This window comes from Pyrus communis, chromosome 16, assembly GCF_963583255.1.
Source record: "Pyrus communis chromosome 16, drPyrComm1.1, whole genome shotgun sequence".
NCBI lineage: Eukaryota > Viridiplantae > Streptophyta > Magnoliopsida > Rosales > Rosaceae > Pyrus > Pyrus communis.
In genome coordinates, this window is record NC_084818.1 from 17003514 (window position 1) to 17016628 (window position 13115).

Below are 13115 nucleotides of genomic sequence, written 5' to 3' on the forward strand. Positions count from 1 at the left end.
TTTCCCAGATTCTGGAAAACTTGGACCCGTGGCCATTTGGCCACTTTCTGACCATTTCCCCAGTCAACTCTGGCTACTATTCGACTTCAAATGGTACAAACATGTTTCCCACATTCCTAGCTTCTAGTTGGCTTTTGAATCATTGAATTTGGTTGAAAATTGAGCTTGAAATGAGCTCCTAAAATTAGGGGAAAAACATGAAAAGAAATCCGGAAAACTCGTTTATACGTTAATATGTTATACATAATTACATAATGGTTTCGGTTCAAGGTGAAACCATTGCAAGGATCTTCAAAGGCCACGAGGTGGGTTCGACCTGACGTCATGTTCTATGAGTGGGCTTTTGTTTTCTATACATACGTATATATGCTTTACGATTTCCAAAAACTGGTTTTAAATGGATTTACGTTTTTAAATGCCATGTCAATTGCATTACATTTTAGTATATGCATTAGTATAGATATGCATATTATTGCATGACGCTGCGAACGCCCAAGTAAGTTTTAGGTGAGTGCACATTGATGATAGTAATTGCAGTGTGTATGGTTATGTTTAGATGCATTTAGTGCTCATTATCCTGCACTCCGGTGTTAGTGCACCGCCCCAGGCTAGGGCTAGCCTTCACGTGATCGTTCACCTCCTACACCACACACTCACCTTGGATCCAAGGCATGTGCCAACCTGTTGTACATACCACATTAGGTGGTTCCGACTTGTAGGTGACTTGCGATACTTCGCACATCCTTAACATGATCGTAGCACTTGAGCGTATCTATTTACACCCAGCATGTCGTACAGACCACATTAGGTGGTTTCGACTCATGTGCAGGAATTGGTAGATGAGCTATAGGCTCAGTCGTACAGGTCACATTAGGTGACTCCAACTGACATATCAGTTTACATTGATTTATTTCACTTGGCTTACTTATTTCATTGCTGAGATACTTGACATGGCATATACTTGGTTTTCCCTACTCTTGAGCATGATTTCTACATACGTATGTATTACTATTTTCTGGGAAATTATACAGGTTTTACGGTGAAGGGTTATTATTTTTGCAAAGAGAAATGGTTTTAAAAAGCTTTGTTTTTGCCCACTCACGTTTTCTGTTTTTCACCCTTCCAGGTTTTAGCAGCTGAGCTTTCGTATCGACGAGGATTCTTGGCATATCCCAGTATAGGTGACTACCTATGATGGTATAATCCTTATCTTACCTTACTGTACTTTACATATGCTCTGTAATCACGTGTGAAATGGGTTCATTATTGCTCACAGCGCACTCTTATATTTATGCACTTTTAGGTTTCAATTTATTCATATTTTCCACATCACTACACTTTATGGCTTTGTCACCTTCCAGGTCTCGGCCAGCTCAGCTTGATTTGGAGTCCTAGCGAACATTCTGTGTTGGGGTGTGTCATCTCTCTCCCTTGTCAGATTAAAATAAGCCACAACATGTTATCAACACGCTTTTACCGCTGTGCTTAGGAATCTAACTTGAAAATTATTCGTCTTCAATCACAGGACTATTACATTTCAATTATTCTTAATTGATTATATTGATTCATATACTTTTATTTATTTAATTTAAGTTTTTTGTGTTGAACGTGAAACAAGCTTTGGAGATGGAAAGCTAAAATTGAAGAAATATTTTTCGTCATCAAACCAGTTCATCAATACCATCATGCAATCAGGTTCTCCTAAAACAACAGTTTTTATCTCGATATTTTTACAGCCCTGATAACATGAACATTCACCATAGTGCATAACCAACTTTACGTTTTTCGGATTTTAGATTCTACATAATTTGTGTATGCATTATATTCATAATTGTTGAATTATGTGAATTGATATTAACATGAATTGAATCAAATATCTGTTCATGCATTAATTGTATAGTTTGATTATGCATGAATTGAATTGAAAGAAAAAAAAAATTGAAAATTAGGGTTCTAGAACCCACATTGAGCAGCGACCTCGAGCCATGACGTCGTTTTGACATCGTCCACCTGCTCAAAATCTTGACGCCTTTCACGGCGCCACACGTATGGCCTGTAGCCATGGTCAGTCACCACGATTGCCATCTCTAACAACCTGCAGTCGTCGACCATGATTTTGGTCAAGATATCTCCACGGATTTCTAAAACCCCAATTCAAATCCAAGGGTTTTCTATTTATGGACGTCGAGATTTTCTTTCTCCATCACACCATCGAGGTTCCACTTCAAACCTGTTACTTGCTCCGAGTTATTTGATCAAAACACGGTTGCCTGAAGTGGCGGCGCCGACCTTCTTCCTCGGTGACCATACCCAGCAAAGCTGGGGTGTTCTTGGACTGAAACCCGAGCCCAGTTAGGCCTTGGTTTCTTCTCAGCATGAAAAAAAAAAAAAAAAGACAATTTATTTTTTCTTCTTCCTTTGGGCTTACCTCCAATGGCCCATTGCTTTGGCTCAACTCGTGTGACCTATGGTATCTCAGTGCACTGTGAAGCACATGTTCACAACCCCGTATGGCTGTGGTGTTCCCCTGCACCGCTCCACACCCAATCACAACCACACATTGGTGCATTCGTGCCTGCAAAGCACACAATTGATGCCCCCATTGAGCTGTTATATCTTACCCAGTTTTGGGCCTGCTTCTTGACTCTTGGCCTATGACCATTCCAGCCCATTTTTTTGGGATTGGATCCCACTCCTTTTCACAGTTTTTAAAAGCCCATTAGGGTTTTGGTCCAATGCTTTGGACCATCGATTATATTGCCTATTTTTTTAGGCCTTACGTGTTTTAATTTTTTCACCCAAACTTTAATTTTGGCCTGTAGTCCAAATAATTATTTCAATTATAATCATAGGCCTCGAAGACCTACTTGTATATATGTGTTGCATATTTTTGTATATATATGCGTTTGTTTGCGGGTACTATGAACCTAATGTTCATAAACTTTTCTTGAAAAAAATTAATTGAATGGATTTAAGTTTTTGAACTTGTATGCATGTGACTGGTTCAATTAATCTTATTCTAGGTATGGCTAATGGCATAGGTAGTTGTCTAGCAAATAGTGCAACCACGCACACTATTTGCGTGAACGCATTTATTTGACTAACTTCATACTTAAGAATGCACATCTGACAACCCTTTTAGGTCCATCCAACCTGATCGAAGGATACGGAAATGCTCATATAATGTTGTCCAATGGCACTATTTTGACCATTCAAGAGGCACTTTATTCTCCACGTTCTGGAAGAACGTTGTTAAGCGTTAAAGATATTCGAGACAATAATTAGACAATAGCTACTACGCTGAAACTTATGTAAAAAACGAAGTTGAATTTTTGTGCATCACTTCATACAAATATGGCCAGAAGCGTATTCTAGAGAAGATGGAGCGTATCCCAAGTGGTCTGTATACTACAACCATACGCCCTATAGAGAGCCACTATGTGGCCGACTTTACCTTAAGGATTGCGCACGAAATTACACTTTGGTATGATCATTTGAGACATCTTGGTTCAAAGGATTCACACCCCTAGAAGAGGAAACCCATGGCATAGGCTGTTGGGCCTACCATGAATTCGACTGTCACCTACTCATTCTATCCAACTCATGAGGAAATTCTAGATTACGGAAGCGTTCTTGAAGAGACCAAACCACCTCATGAGAATTGAGAGATTTCAATCCATTATGTTTGCTTGGATGATGTTTGTGTAGAAATAAGATGATAATCGATGATGCATTAGCAACGCAGTAGCTATTAAGATCATGTTAAATGATGACATTGAACCCCGTTCCGTTAATGAATGTCAACGTAGAATTGATTGGTCAAATTGGAAACAAGCAATCCAAGTTGAACTTGATTCGCTTGCAAAATGTAAGGTGTTTGGACCTGTAGCTCCTACTCTTTCACATGTGAAGCCTATTGGTTGTGGGTTTTAGTTTGGAAGCGTAATGAGAATAACGAAATTGTGCGTTACAAAGCTCGTCTTGTTGTGCAAGGCTTCTCACAACGCCCCGAGATTGACTATGATGAAACCTATTCATTTGTTATGGATGTGATTACTTTTCGCTACCTTATCAGTTTGGCAGTTTCCGAAAAATTGCGTATGCAGCTCATGGACGTAGTAACTGCGTATCTTTATGGGGATATTGATAAGGAAATTTATATGAAAGTTCCCGAATGACTTACTTTGACTAGATTAAATAGTTCCAGACCTCAGAACATGCTCTCATGTCAACTGAGAAATTCACTCTACATTTTGAAGCAATCCAGAAGAATATGGTATAATCGTTTGATGGAGTATTTGACTAGTTAGGGATATGTGAACAATGAACTATGCCCTTGCGTGTTCATTAAGAAATCACATTCCAGTTTTTGTGATTATTGTAGTTTATGTCGGGAACATGAACCTCATCGGAACTCCTGAAGAGCTCGACAGAATTGCCTCACACCTAAAGTCGGAATTTGAGATGAAAGATCTAGGAAAGACTCGATACTGAGCACCGTTCAGATGGAATCTTAGTACATTAATCGAACTACACCCAAAAGGTGTTGCTCCACTTTAACGAGGATAAAGTGAAGCCTTCGAGTACTTCTATGGTCGTTTGATCGCTTGATGCAAAACAAGATCCCTTCCATCCGAAGGAGGATGAAGAAGAGATTTTGGAATCCGAAGTTCCTTATATAAGTGTGAAAATCGCTTTATTGTACTTAGCTCAATGCACTAGACCCGACATCTCATTCGCTATTAATCTTTTGGCAAGATATAGTAATGCACCAACACACAGACACTTGACTGATGTTAAACACATCTTTTGTTACCTTAAGCGTACTACGGATCTGGGCCTGTTTTATCCTTACGAATCCTCGAGTGATGCCATAACCCCCTCGGTTCTCGAGTCAATTCCCGCCTTGTTGGTTATGCTAACGTAGGTTACTTATTTGACCCACACAAGGCGCGCTCTCAAACGAGTTACATCTTTACCGTTGAAGGCATCACAATATCTTAGAGGTTAACTAAACAGACCTTAGTTGCCACTTCATCTAACCATGCTGAAATACTTGCTTGACATGAAACCACTTGGGAATGCTTCTGGTTGAGAGCAGTTGTGGGCCATAATCGAAGCTCCTGCAATCTTTACCTCGTCGTTGATGTCCCGACGACGATCTATGAAGATAGCGCATCATGCATCAAACAGCTCAAGAAGGGTTACATCGAAGGAGATAACACCAAGAACATTGCATTGAAGTTATTTTTCTCACATCAACAACAAGTGCATCAGAAGATTGAAGTCATGCAAATCCGTTCACTAGACAACTGGCTAACCTCTTTACCAAATCACTACCAAAGGTGACATTTCAGAAGCTTGTTCAAGGAATAGGTATGCATAAACTTTCTGAGTTCTAACATTGTTAGTTCTCTTTAGAATTATGTCAAACTCAGGGGGAGTATCCTAAAGTATACTTGCTTGATCTTAATGTACTCTTTTTCCCTATGATTAGGAGCACTTTTCCCTTTGGGTTTGTGCTACCTAAAGAGGTTTTGACGAGGCACCCATCTTGGGTTGATGATATCCCTGATAACATCCCGTAGTCATTTCATTTGACTCTACATTTTCTCATGCACTTTTCCTTAGACTATGGATTTTGTCCATACTCGGGTTTTACCATAGCCATTAGGTTTTTTGTGAGACTTAGTTCCATTTGCAAGTTCCTACTTTACTTTGAGACTAGTATGTTCCTAAAATCAATGCTGACGAGTCGACTTCCTCAACTCTACATGATGCCGAATCTACTTGAGTATTTACACACTCAAGGGTGAGTGTTATAAACATTGTATTAAAGTGTGATTGTGTAAATCCTAGATTAGATTTGATACTAGTTATTCTTCCTTATTAGGACTTGTATTCCTTGGAGGAGGATTCTTCTCTCCCTTACTACTATAAATAAAGGCACTGTGTAAGGGGAATAATGTGACTACCCATCCCAAATTATTATATATATTTTCTCCCTGAGTGTGTAAAGTGATGATATTGCCCTCGTTGGCTTAGTGATGTGGATGTGCATATACATTTCTAAATTATTTTTCTCACAGACGTAATTAAATCATACCCGATGTCATTAGCGCATTGACGCGAATTAAGGCCGAATTGGAGTCATAACGAAAAAGTTACTAGCAAACGAATTTGTAAATGGGTGGAATTATATTTTTGGGTTGACTATTTCTTAGTCACCAAGCACCTTGGTACCTACAACTTTGAGCCCAATCAGATTTTGAGTTTGTTTCCTTCTTCAGACCAATTATTTAAGCTTATATCCCATGGCCCAATCAGAAAACATTTTCTTTTTCTTTTGGCCAATCCGTGACCACACACACACACACACACACGTATGCATACCTTTCTCCCTCTCCCTTATTCTCGATTTTTCCTTGCCATCCGTATACCCGAGAACCCCACACCAACACGACTTCATCGAACGTCCACATATCGAGTCTAGAAACACTGCCATCGTGTTCTCTTTGGCTCCATGAGTCTAACTATACCTTTAGGACGAAGAAGGGATCATAGGAACTCGAGAAACCATAACCTCAAGCGAGGTGAAGTTTGCTCCGTCACGAACCCGACATGATTTCAAGGCTTTTAGGCTTAGTAAGAGTTGGCCGGTTTTTCCAAGAATAATTCTGACCGTTTTCTGTTGGTTTTTGGACTTCTAATAGGTGAGACGTACCTCGAGAACAAACGTGGACAAGCGAGGCTAAGGGGCTACGATCCTGCTACTTATCAATGCGTGGGAATTTGCTTTATATATATATATATATATATATATGTTACGGTTTCTAGAACGTTTTTCTTAAATGATTTATGCTTTGAATGCCATGTCGTAAATGAGTTGCATTTTGAGTATTGCACTGTTATACTTGTGAATTATATTATGTGATGCTGCAGAGACTCAGGTAAGCTTTAGGTGAGTATGATGTGATTGAATGGATTGTATTGTATCGGTATACATACATCTATTGAGAGCTCATCATGGCTGCACCCCAGTATTAGTGCTCCTGACCGGGCTTAGGGCCAGCCTTCACGTGATCGTTCACCTCCCACACCGCACGCTCACCTTGGATCTAATTCTGGTGCCAGCCTGTAGTACTGACCACAATAGGTGGTTTCGACTCGTAGTTGACCCACGATTTATCGCACAGCCTTCACGTGATCGTAGCACTTAAGCGTACATATTTATACCCATCCTATTGTACATGTCACATTAGGTGACTCCGACTCGTGTGCTAGCCTAGATTGATGAGCTATAGATCTAGTCGTACAGGTCACATTAGGTGACTCTGACTGGCATACTATTTTATATTGATTTCACACCTAACTTACATTTATTATTGCTGAGATATTATGACATGGCATACTTCATTTTTTTGCTGATCTTGCGTGTTGGTTTCCATACCTATGTAGTATTATTATCTGGAAACTATACGGGTTTTACGGAAATGGGTTATTATTTCTAGAAAAGATAAATACATTTTCCAATGCTTTGTATTTTTGCCTACTTACCCTTCTGTTTTGCGCCCCTTCATGTTCTAGGTAGCTGATTATCTTTGGTGGCTCACGAGGACTTCCTTGCGGTTCTGACATTTCTGCAAATAAGTGTAGGGATTTTGTCCCTGGTTTGTATAATTAGTACTTGTTCAGTTTGACTGCACTTGTGATACCTATGCTCTGATACCAAACTGACACACCCTGACCGAAGTCGAGACGTGTTGGCCATCACGTAAGGGTGACGAAGCCAAGTGCGCAACAGAAGTGCATACAATAATAAGAAAATGCAAATACATAAAAAACCAACTAAAACTTAGCTATACTAAAGATAATACTATGTGTGTGAAAGTAACCCAGTCAAGCTACAAATTGGCTTCGCCGTAGCACGATATTTTCTGCTTTGGGCCCTGACCACACCCTCACGGTTTTGTTTTCGGGAACTCACACGAGAACTTCCTAGTAGGTCACCTATCCTGGGAATGCTCTCTCCCGAACTCCCTTAACTTCTGAGTTCTAATGGAACCGGAAGCCAATGAGTTCCCAAAAGGCCTCATGAGCCACCAAAGACAATCAGCTACCTAGAACCTGGAGGGGCACAAAATAGAAGGGTGAGTGGGCAAAAACAAAGCATTGGAAAACCTATTTACCTTTTTTGAAAATAATAACCCCTCTCCGTAAAGCCCGTATAGTTTCCAGATAATAATACTACATAGGTATGGAAACCAACACGTAAAATCAGCGAAAAACTGAAATATGCCATGTCATAATTTCTCAGCAATAATAAATGTAAGCTAAGTGTGAAACCAATATAAAATAGTATGCCAATTAGAGTTACCTAACGTGAAATGTACGACTGGATCTATAACTTATCAATCTAGGCTAGCACGCGAGTCAGAGTCACTTAATGTGACCTGTATGATAGGCTGGGTATAAATATGTACACTCAAGTGCTACGATCACGTGAAGGCTGTGTGATAAATCGCGGGTGACCTACAAGTCGGAACCACTTATTGTGGTTTGTACGACAGACTAACATCAAGCTTGGTTCCAAGGTGAGCGTGCGGTGCGGGAGGTGAATGATCACATGAAGGTTGGCCCTAGCCCCGAGCAGGAGCACTAATACGAGGTGCCGCCATGATGAGCTCTCAACAAATGTATGTATACCAATGCAATACACTCCATTCAATCACATCATACTCACCTGAAGCTTACCTGAGTCTTAGCAGCAACACACAATATAATTCACAAGTATAACAGTGCAATACTCAAAATGCAACTCATTTACGACATGGCATTCAAAGCATAAATCATTTAAGAAAAACGTTATGGAAACCGTAACATATATATATATATATATATATATATATATATATATGTATATAAAGCAAATGTCCACTTACTGATAAGTAGCAAGATCATAGCCGCCTATCCTTGCTTGTCCACGTTCGTCCTCGGGGTATGTCTCACCTATTAGAAGTCCAAAAACTAACGGAAAACTGTCGGAATAATTCTTGGACAAACCGACCAACTCTTACTAAGCCTTTGAAATCAAGTCGGGATCGTGACGAAGCAAACTTCACCTCGATGGAGGTTATGGTTTCTTGAGTTCTCGTGATCAGTTTTGCATCCTAAAGGTATAGTTTGACTCGTGGAGCCAAGGAAAACATGATGTCATCAGCCCAGTTAGGGACAAGGTGTCTAGGGACGAGGTAATTAAGGAAATAGAGGTCATGGAGGCCGGCAGCAGGTGCAGGGCCATGTTCATTATATCACTCTACAAGATGCTCAGAGCAACCCTGATTTGATTATGGGTTGTCATTTTCCATTGGCCGGGCTTGCCTATGGTAACTTTTGTTGGCGAGTGTTGTGGATTGAGACAAGGTGTTATCTTGGCCGTGAAAGCGAATAGACTGTTGAGGAAGGGGTGTCAGGGCTACCTAGCTCATGTGGTGCTGAACCAGGATACTTCTACTCGTGTGGAGGATGTTTAGTTAGTTATACACTTCCCTGATGTTTTTCTTGATGATTTACATGGGCTACCACTAGACCATGAGGTGGAATTCACTATAGATTTAATTTCAAGTATTGATCTTATTTCTTTAACCTTTATCGAATGGCTCATGCTGAATTAAGAGAATTGAAAACCCAATTACAAGAACTTGTTGATAAGGGTTTCATCCAGCCGAGTACTTCACCATGGGGAGCTTCAATTTTGTTTGTGAAAAAGAAAGACAGAATTATGAGGTTGTGTATTGATTATCGACAGTTGAACCGGGTAACGATTAAAAATCGTTATCCATTGCCTCATATTGATGATCTTTTTTACCAGCTTCGAGGTGCTTGTGTGTTTTCAAAGATTGATCTGAGATCTGGGTATTATCAGTTGAAGATCAAGCATGAGGATGTTCTAAAGACAGCGTTTCAGACTCGTTATGGTCATTACGAATTTCTCGTGATGCCGTTCGGGTTAACGAATGCTCCAGTAGCCTTTATGGACCTGATAAATCGGGTATTTCGTCCATATCTCGACAGGTTCGTTATTGTTTTCATCGATGGTATTTTGGTATATTCCAAATCTAAGACGAAGCATACTAAACATCTCACTTTGGTTCTGAAGAAGTTGAGGGAACATCAATTGTATGCTAAATTTAGTAAATGTCAATTTTGGCTGGATTAAATGTTGTTCTTGGGACATATGATATTAATCCAGGGTATTCGTGTAGACCCTCAGAAGGTAGCTGTAGTAGAGAACTGGGAACAGCCTCATACTGTCACGGAAGTACGGAGTTTTCTTTGTCTAGCCAGCTATTATTGACGTTTTGTGAAGGATTTCTTAGCTATAGCCTTGCCATTGACGAGGTTAACCAAGAAAGGAGTTAATTTCGAGTAGAGTGACAATTGTGAGCAGAGTTTTCAGCAGCTGAAGTATTGCCTCACTCATGCACCTATGTTGGCACTTCCGGGTGGCAGTGGGAATTTCGAGATTTATAGTGATGCTTCTTTGAATGGTTTGGGTTATGTGTTAATGCAACATGGCAGGGTGATTGCGTATGCATCGCGACAATTAAAGCCCCACGAGATGAATTATCCTACTCATGATCTTGAGTCGGCGGCCATTATTTTTGCTTTGAAGATTTGGAAGCATTATCTTTATGGGGAAAAGTGCCTCAATCGTTTCTTAACCAAATTCGACCCATAATATATCAAAATGAAGATAGGAAAGTGTAAAATAAGATTATACCATTTGGAAGCCCAATGGTTGCCAAAAATGGCTGGAAAATAGTCTGACTGGTCCGCAGAAAAACTGGAAAACTCGCTGGAAACTGGGTAATCTTTAAACATTCATAACTTCTTCAATACTCAACCAAATCGAGTGATTCAAAAACAAAATAATACTTCTTGACGAGACAAAGAGAATGGTACCTTTTTCGAAGGCTAACTTACCGTGGTTTGGTCGGACAACGGCTCGAAAGTGGCTAACCATTTTCGAGTTAGCCACTTTTGAGCAGTTTTCCGGCCAAACCATGGCGATTTAGCAGTAAATAAAGATACCATTCTCTTAGTCTCATCGAGAAGTATGATTTTCGTTTTTGAATCTCTCGATTTTGTTGAGTATTGAAGAAGTTATGAACATTTAAAGTTTACCCAATTTCCGGCGAGTTTTCCAGTTTTCCCGCGGACCAGTCACCTTTCAGGCTATTTTCCGGCCATCTCTGACAATAATTGGGCTTCCAAATGTTATAAACTTGTTCTACACTTTCTTATCTTCATTTTGATATATTATGGGTCGAATTGATTAAGAATCGATTGAGTTACGAAGTTTTGAAAATTTCCCAAAAAGTTCTTAACGGAAAGACCAAAATCATGGATGGTGGACAATCTCAGAGATCATTCTATTGATTTTCAATCTAAGGACCATTTCTATTGATCATGCAAATCTCAGGAACCATTTTGTATAATAACCCTTAATTATAAATATCGTGGACAATATGCAACGTACCTTGATTCATTGATAGATAAATGCATTTCACTTATATATCACTTATTATAAGTTGAAACAAACACAATAAGAGCTCAAAGGTTTCTAGAGATTAAAGTTGCAAAATTTAGTTTCTAGAGTTTATTGTCTTTGAAAATAAATGTAGGACGTAGAGAATGAATTGTAGGAGGACGTAGATAATGAATTGTAGTAGTTATTTCTTCTAGAAATAATCTCTATATAAATGATTAGGTGTTCTTTCTGAATCGGTATTGAAGCCATTCGAAACTATGTATCATTTGGTTTACACCCTTTCTGAATTGGTACTGAAGCCATTCAAAACTATGTATCACTTGGTTTACAATCTTTGTTAAGAGGCCCCACATCCCACTTCATATGAAACATCTTTTTTCAATTTGAATTGATATTCAAGCCTTTAGAACATGTTTCTAAAGTCTTTTATGGGTGCGCTGGTTGGGATAGGTTTTAACCAATTAAAATGGACTTGAGTTCATTTCTTTGTTTGTTGTGTCAAAATGTGAAATGCACAGAACTAAACATGTTGAGTTATGAATCTATAATAGAGTGAGTTATCTAACTTATCCTTATACATAAGTTATAAGTCTTGTCTTATATGTCTCTGCCAATCCAATATTTTCTCTAAAACTCAATCTCATCCCGCCCACCAAATGGCCCTATGAGTTAGCTATGGAATATTAACGTTTAAAACCAAACGGAGACCTCTATAACTTCAAAAAAGGTACCGCAAAATTAAATTTCGTAACATACTGACGGTTTGTTCGACTCCACTGAGCAATCATTAGCTTTCAACGGTCGGATCGGTCGTTGGTCTATCACTTTTCAAATCTGATTGTTTTGTTTTGAAAATATTTTTTTTAATACCAAAGTCGGTAAATGTTCAAGAATCCAAATTCAAACTCGGGTGAATAGTAGGGAGCATAGACGTTCTAACTAATTTAACAACACACACGTTTGCAGTTCCAAGTTTCATTTGATACTTTAGTACTACTATTATTATTTCAAGCATCACATTTGGACACAATTCAAAGTTTAGGCTCCGAAAGGGAGGAGAAAAAAAAAAACCTCAAATACATTACAATGAGACTTCACAATGGGACTTACATCAGAATAACATGGTAGAGATCCAGAAGATTAGTTATAACTAGAAATCGAACCCACGCGATGCTGCGGGTTTTAAAACTATGTTAAATGTGTAATCCACGTCAAAATTTTTACATCCCAATGTTCAATAAAGAACCAAAACTATGCACAATCATGCTATTTGGCCCCTCAATATGCAGACGCCATCCCCATCTTCATTCTGCAAATGAATTTATTTATTTTTTTATACCGAAATGAAAGCTTTTTTAAAAAGCATTAATTTCATGAAAACCATTCTTACCTGATGATTATAGAGATATATGCACCATAACACAACATTCAGACCTCCAGTAGTTAAAAGTGCAATGATTTGTTGCAATTGGTAAGTAATACTTAGTCACTCAACAATTACCAAACGACCAAATAATAAAGAAAAAACAATCTTGGTTAATTCATTTTACTAAGAAGAGAG